Raw genomic sequence first — 8,602 nt, 5'->3', positions numbered from 1 at the left:
CAAACATATAATAAATGCACTAAAAGAAATGTATTCTGTGAAAGGGGTCGTGAATCCGAATTTATATTTACTTCATGTGCAAGTGCACTTGTGTCTGTGTTTTTTGACATATAATCTGTACGCATTTTTGGCTACTGTGGTTTTGCATAGGGAATTAAAATGTCAGAAGACTCTCTGAAATTTCTGGTGGAAAAGAAGAAGAAAAATACATTGCATCTGGAAAATTGCTAACCCCGTTGATTTACTTCTCCTCCCTTTCCCCTGTCACATTCCAAGCTTTTTCAGATGAGTGAAATGTCAACCTCCTTGAAAGACTTAAGTTCATAAAGGCAAAGTAAATTAATTGAAATGAAGATGACTTTTGTGGCATGGAGCAGAGCGAGATCTGCTCTTTGTCCTCTCTTAGAATCTTCCTTGTGGTCCCTACTGCCTTTGGGGATATGCTTGGAAGATCTAAAGGCTAAAGGACAAGAGTACATGCATTTAAAAATTAAATTTAAGAATAAAAGTACTTACATCCAGTAAGTTTCTCTTCCTAGTGGGAAAATATTTACAGCAGTTAGACATCTTTTGTAATCAAATTTTAAATCAAACAGATGATGGAGATGAGTGATGTCCTAAACAAACATTCTTTGACTTCCTAATAACTCTGTTCTTTATTACTTTTGTGTTCTCTCTTTTTAGTTTTGTTCCCAAGACAAACTTGTTCAACTTTGGCCCTGAGAATTATGCTTACATGCAGGAGTGTGTGTTAAAAGATTGTTTAGGCAGCTGTTAAATATCCTTCATGTTTTAGAAGACAATAACTTCTTTTAATATATTCATATACAGGGTATGTGGTTGGTTGGAATTTGTGAACTAAAACTTAGAACTAAAATGTAATATATTTTTTTTAATTCCCAAATTAGTAGTATTCATGTTCATTTTCTTTGCTTTCTTAGTTGAAATTTTAGTGTTCCTTGGCTAATACTTTCAATTTTTTAAATGAGAGACAAAACTCAGAGTCCAGTTTTAAATTTCAATTCATGCCTTAGTTTTCCTATTCTGTTTTTCCTCTCATTTTTTTCTAATAATCAGCTGAAGTTTCTATAGTTCTGTTTTTTAAAATTATATCACATCTTTTAATTGAGGTTCTACATACATAATGCTCTGTATAAATTTGATTCAATCCGCACAATTTTTTTAAACACCTGCAGTGTGTAAAGTACTATTTGGGATAATTAAATAACAACGGACCATGATTCTTGTTCATATTGAGCTCACAGTCTTTCTGGACAGACACATGAATAAAGCATCCTTAACCATGCCTCACAGTAAGAATTGATGACAGTAAGAAATGCACCGATTTTTTTAGTTAATACACTCTCACCTTTTTTATTGGCTGAAAGTGTTATTATATATTTAAGTTGCTAAAATATAATGAATTGAACTTCGATATAATAGGAAAAGATAAATCTTTAAAAAAGTCATAAATTCACTTCCTGAATTTTCTCTTGCTCTTTATGAACTTAGGTTAAACCAAGTTTCATACTAGAATTAATATTGTTCACAATAATGTTGAACTTAGATACGTGAGGAAAAACTAAGGGTGTTTCATTTACTTCTATTGGCATCATCCTTGACTGCATTGATAATTGAGCATTTTGCTCACATTTCATCCCCTATATGCTTCTTCCACTCATCGTCTGGCACAAGTGGATAAAGAGATGATTCCTGTACTCTTTTCCCTGAGCAATTTAGTGCATTTTGGATCTCATGATAAGACATAAATTTAATGGAGAATTAGATGAGGCTTGAAGTTTCTTTCATAAACATAAAATGAAATTGCAGAAGTTTGTGGATTTCTGAAGTTAAATATTTTATTATGAATATTAAAAGTGATTATCTTATGTAACTTCTTATGGAAGCAATCAAAAGAGAAGATAGAGAGAAAGGAAGAAAGAAAGAAAGAAAGAAAGAAAGAAAGAAAGAAAGAAAGAAAGAAAGAAAGAAAGAGAAGGAAGAAAGAAAACTGTAATCTTTGCCCTCAGTCCTACAACATATCTCAAAAGAATAACATCTGCAACAATAAAAAAACAAAAATAAAAAAGAATAACAGAGTTACTTAATCTATATAACCTTGAGGAAAACCATGAAATTTTATGTATAAATTACAGGAGTATATTAGTTTCATTATTTCAATTAGCCATTGACTTTTTTCCTCCAAAGTAGGGAAAAGGGGCAGACCGATGCACTTAGCACAAGTTCTCACAAGATGATATGTTATTGTTTCCTTCTAGTATCTTTACTTTCTCTCCTCAAACACTTGACTTCCATAGTAGAATTCATGCATCACTTCCCTGAGTTTCCTATAGTGCTGTTTTATATATTATGCTGATTGTAGTTTATAAGCAACTAAAGAATGAATTGGCTAAAAAAGTTAAAAGTCAACTACAGTGTTTACATAAACTGTTTGAAAAATTTAAAATAAATTTCTAAACTTAACAGTGACCCTGACTTTTGCCTTTTAACATTTAATGTGAATAGTATTGTAAACAATGAATGATTTTGTTAGATATAATTTTAATTTAAAAAGTTACCACCTCTGTTGCTAAATATTTTGGAAGAAATATGGAAATGAACTTAATTTTTAAGTCTTAGTTGAGCTGATTTCTTTTTTCTCTGATTAGAATATAAAGATGTATGTTTATCATCTATAATAATAAAAGGGTAATATGCTAATTAGACCGGACATCTTCCAAAGGTCATTCCAGATGTCCTTCCTGATGAAACTGGGGCCGGAGGGAAGCCAGCTTGGGTCCCTAGTGCCAGAAAGAAGCTGGTGACAGCAGCCGGGGAAGGAAGGCCTACTCTTGCATGAATTTTCGTGCATTGGACCTCTAATTTAGAATATAATTGTTAACTTTAAGCCATCTCTAAAAAAATTAGAAATCCAAAATTCCAATAGACATTGTTTCCTGATAGCTATTCATATTTTGCATTGAATATGAATATGGATTTTGTAAGGAATCTGTTTAATAAAATTATATCTTAAGTAGTACTTTTGTACTTAAGTTCTAAGTCTCATCATATATATTTTATACAAGCCAGAAAGAAATGTCACTGATGATTCAAATGAAAAAAATCGATCAGAAGTGAAATGTTTAGCAGTAGAGTTAGTATTTATGGTGCAAAACAGATTAAATGCAAGATTGGTCTTACAGGGAATAGTTAATGCTAAAACAGGGTATTTTTGCTTGTTTTAATAACTCCTTTTTAAATTGCCATAGTGTATCCTGGAAATATATTGCAAAATTGGCGAGCAAGGCTTTACAACAGGGTCTTGCTAATTCTTTAATGTGCTGAATAAGTAGTAGGATATGGAAAGGAGATTTTTCTTTTTTTCCTTAGCCTTAGAATTATATACTGCTATGCATTTTTAAGTCCAATACAACTTAAATATTGTAAATATTTACAATATACTTGGTTCCCCTATTAAGCCTATGTGTTTTATTTATTTAAAAACATTATCTAAGAAGAGGTTCCAAAGAACAGAGTCCATAGCACAAAAGGGATTAAGAAATCCTTTTAATAGACCAGCGGCATTTCTCCAGACTAAATAATTGTTCGCCTTGAATATAGTCATATGTTATGGAAGTAGTAAAATAGGGTACATAATAGTTTATTAGGTTATCTCTCATAAATAAATTATTTCACTGAAGCATTTCATCATGATACTATTTTATAGAATGTCTACCTTTATTTTTTATATTTTTAATTTTTTATTGATTTCAGAGAGGAAAGGAGAGGAAGAGAGAGATAGTAACATCAGTGATGAGAGAGAATCATTGATCGACTGCCTCTTGCACTCCCCTTACTGGGGACTGAGCCCATAACCCAGGCATGTGCCCTTGACCGGAATCGAACCTGGGACCCTTCAGTCTGCAGGCCTATGCTCTGTCCCCTGAGCCAAACCCACTAGGGTAGCATGTCTAACTTTAGAATACCAGACATTACATACTGAAGTTTTTCATGAAGCTTTCACATAATGTATATTTATAATATTTCCTCTTATCTAGGTACTTTAACATACACTTTAAAGATTTAAGACAATATAGTAGTCACCCTTACCCACAGTTTCTGAGATTTTAGTTACCCACAGTCAACATGGAAAATTCCAGAAACAAACAATTTAAATACCATTATGAGTTTTAAATACTATTTGGAGTGGTGCAACAAAATCTCATGCGGTCCCACTCTGTCCTGCCTGGGATGTGAATGATCCTTTTGTCCATGTATCCACACTGTGTACACTACTGCCCGTCAGTCATTTAGTAGCTTCTTAGTTATCAGATCAGTTATCAAAGTGAGAGAGAGCTCACATCCACTTAACTTTTATTGCAGTATATTATTATATGTCCATCTTATTATTGGTTATGGTGCATCTCTTAATGTGCCTAATTTATAAGTTAAACTTCATCCTAGGTATAAAAAACATAGTGTACATCAGGTATTTATCTGCAGTTCATGCATCCACTGGGGGACTACTGTAATGGAGAACAATTGCCAACTTGTCAAAACATGACAGGTTTTCAGTAGAAGGCAAAAGGAGCCCCCTACAGGTTACTTACACAGTCCAATTGGTGGACATGAAAAGACTCAAATGCTCAAAATCTCCCCGTATCACTAGAATAGGGTTCATAACTTAGTGGGCAGTGGGTAGGGAATGGGTAACTCTGGATAGAGTTCAGAAGGTTCATAAACTGACATGGAAAAATAATTCTGTATTTATTTTCACTAACCCCTAAAATGAAAAGTGGCATTTAAAAAAAATTATGAATGTGGACAACAAATCTCAATAGTACCAGCAGTGCCTGTGATTTTGTCACCAGTAGAAAGAAAATATAGTTCTCATATTACACTTGTTAGTTATTATAGATATTTTGAAATAATTATAATTTTAGTTTATCATTTGATTAGGAAAGTTTTCAAACTTCAACATTTTTCAAGCTAGTTCAAATTTAGGGAAGTTTTTAGTTCTATTGCTGTATCTTGTTATTTATCAATCTATCAATAAAGATGCATAGATATTAATACAACTTGAAATTAGTTTTGTAAATGTTTAGACAATATACTTGGTTCCCCTATTAAGCCTATGTGTTTTATTTATTTAAAAACATTATCTAAGAAGGTGTTCCAAAGATCATAGTCCATAGCACAAAAGGGATTAAGAAATCTTATTAATGGACTAGGGGCATTTCTCCAGATTAAATAATTGTTCGCCTTGAAGGTAGTCATATGTTATGGAAGTAGTACAATAGGGTACATAATAGTTTATCAGGTTATCTCTCATGAACAAAATGTAGGGTTGAAAGAAATGGGATTTTGTTAAGCAGGCAGCCCCAGCACGTAGAATTAATGAATGAGGCATGTTAGTGAGGATCACCAGAAAGCCAGTAGATGGGAACTTGACATTTGGGAAGAAGGAAAATTGTTTGGGCAGTCAGTGTTAGGGAAGAAATACGGCCTTAGGAATCCTAGTTCTACCACCTTTTAGCTTTAAAACTTTGGGTGGGTCATTTAATTCCTCTGAGCCTTAATTTTCTCCTCTATCATTGAAAAATTGTGTAAAGCTTTCAATGAACAGGGCACTTTAATATCTATTTTCTCCTTTGACGTTCACAATTATGTGACAATGGGTATTACTATCTTCATCTCACAGATGAGCAAATTTACGGCCAGAGAATATATGGAACTCCTAAGTTTAAAGCCTCTTCTTCTGCTTCCTTATCCTACAGGTTTTCCTTAGAGCTAGGAAGAAAAAATAACTGAAATATGCATTTGAAAATCCTTTATCATAGTCTGTGAAGTACTTAAATGAAATATTTTAACAGATTCCAACTTTCCCTCCTATTGAGTCAATGTCATATTTTTCTTCCTTTTCTTTATATTTTAATCTTTAAATTCAGTTTTATTTACTTTACCAAACATTTATTGAGATCCCTCTTCGTCCCAAGACCTAAGAGAAAATAAACATGCTGTCTGGGGAGTTAAAAGAGTACAATAAATAATTAAAAATTTCTATATAATTTACTCAAGCAAAATACTATTGGAAGACAAGTAAGAGAGAAATTAATTCAAACCTTTATAAGTCATGAAACACTTCAGATAAGAGGTGACATGTGAGCCAGACATTGAAATGAATAGAAACTTGTAAAACTATAGCATCTTATCTCTTTTTCTCTGAAAGAGAACCCAAATAAGATTTGATTGACTTTGGGTGGTGAGCACACAATGCAATATACAGATGATGTGTCATAGAATTGTACACTTGAAACCCATATAATCTTATTAACCGATGTCACCCCAATAAGTTTAATTTAAAAAGAGAAAAAAAGAAAGAAAAGCTATGTTTGTGCTAGTTAAAATACTTGCAAGCCTTTTTTTCTTTATATTACACCACAACTTTTAAAAAATATATATATTTGTATTGATTTCAGAGAGGAAGGGAAAGGGAGAGATAGAAACATCAATGATGAGAATCATTGATTGGCTGTTTCCTGCATGCCCCCCACTGTGGATCAAGCTCGCAACCTGGGCATGTGCTCTTGACCGAAATAGAACCCGGAACCCTTCAGTCCGCAGACTGATGCTCTATCCACTGAGCCAAACCAGCGAGGGCCACAACTTTTCTTTATATTTAAATATTTCCTTTACCTTTTTAAATTAACTGAACCAAAGTTCTCAAGTTCAGCAAAGAAATGATTTGTTTCATTCAATAATGTTTTTTGAGTTTTCTACTCTCAAATAATTCAATGAATATGAGTTTAGCTCATAATATTACAATGTGCTATGCTAGCCATGGGGGTTATGAGTAAATGCAAGCCACGGCCTTTATCTTCAAAGAATATTAAGTTTATTTGGATAGATGACATTTTCTGAAACTTTCCTATTATGAAAAGATAGCATACATATTTTAATATAAACTCTATATAAATGTATAGCAAAAGAAGGAAAAACTGTAAGTGCGGCTTCAAATACCCATCTGCAGAAAGTTGATAGAAAAGTTCAATAAGAAGAAGGTTTCACCCTGGTATACCCCTTGATCTCTGACCAAGAAAAAGACAGAAGATTCTGAGGTCATTACAGGAAAAATACTCCCTTCCCCATGAAAGGGAAAAGAAAAAGCAGCAGCAGCTGAGTGTTGCTTTTGTGTCTTTAATTTAACTCCTTGTCTGCCTCAGTGTTGCCGAAGTTTGTCTCACTTTATACAAAAATTCCTTTCTAAATTTTATAAGCAGAGGTTCAATGGAGGAATTGCTCTCTCTTATCTGGATCCCTCTATTCCCAGCTGTGAAATTGATTGATGTTTTTAAAGTCCAAAGAAGCCTCCCCTTGTAGATATGTTTGCCAGTTCAAAGAGGGGGGAAAAGGCAGGATAATTTTTTTTAGGAAAATAACTTAGAAAACATTTTCAGAGATCTATAGAACTGGGTGTATAAAGAGGGGAAACCCTGAAATTAGTCAATGCATTAAGAGTGAAAATAAATGGTGAGAGAATCTGCTAGGCTCATGTAGCTATGTGTCTCAGATTAACATTTGTAGCTGTGTGAAATTCCCTTAGATTTAAACTTCTACGTGCAACCTTTCCATTGGCTTTGGCTCAGATCCCCAGCTCTCTAGCAGAACAGAATCAAGAGTCTGATCCCAGAAGTGTCACTGATGATCAGTGCCACCTCACCTCTCAGTTCTCAGAGTTCAATTTATTCAGCAAATATTTATTGAGTGCTTATGGCTGCTGACTTTCCTAAGTCAGAGAAAAATAATGAGATGTTAGCAAAATGTGACATGTCTTGGGTAAGACGGTATCACATATGGAAAATCATTATCATCACTGGCATTTTAAACCAGAAGTTGAATTTAATTGCATTAATAACACCAGCAGCGTGCATTGCTTCGCGGTACAATGATTTCCACACTGGATTCTGATTTTTTCATCTTCAAGAGTCACTGGATACAAGCCACAGTCCCCAAGGCTTGACTTATATGTAAAATAACACCATCCCCTGTCTAGCATCGGTTATGCACATCCCTAATAGCTAAGCTGAGGGACAGCATTAGCCATTATATAAACTAATTGGGTTAATTCTGCTCTGGAATTTAGGCAAATAATGTAACTGAGATAAACAGAGGGTCACTTATGCGTCTACTTGTACACATTTATCTACACTTCTTATTTATACTACTAAATGCTTAAAACAACACTAGGCTATAAATTTGCCTTTTCTTTCTGATTCTCTTGGCAGGGTTTCTTACATGCTTAACTTTTAAAGAGTGGAGTTCGGTCTCCTCTCAAATAAATAAGAGAGCAGTGGAAGGAAAAAAACTGCAGCTACAAAGTAGTTCTAACCCATTAAACACAGATGGCTCACAGGGGGTTTAATCATCAGGAGCGAACACACATCACGCTGAAATATAGAGCTGTTTTCTATCACTTGTTACCATTTGAATGTCTGTCTCAGGAAAGTGAATTCCATATATCTTCCTGGCCATCAGCTGCCCTTTGAATACTCCTCTCTCTGATGTAGCTCGATTTCTCTTCAGAACTTACTGAGATGAATGA

Source organism: Myotis yumanensis, unplaced genomic scaffold, assembly GCF_028538775.1.
Source record: "Myotis yumanensis isolate MYYU_CA2020_CCGP unplaced genomic scaffold, mMyoYum1.0.hap1 SCAF_3, whole genome shotgun sequence".
NCBI lineage: Eukaryota > Metazoa > Chordata > Mammalia > Chiroptera > Vespertilionidae > Myotis > Myotis yumanensis.
This window is presented reverse-complemented; position numbering follows the sequence as displayed.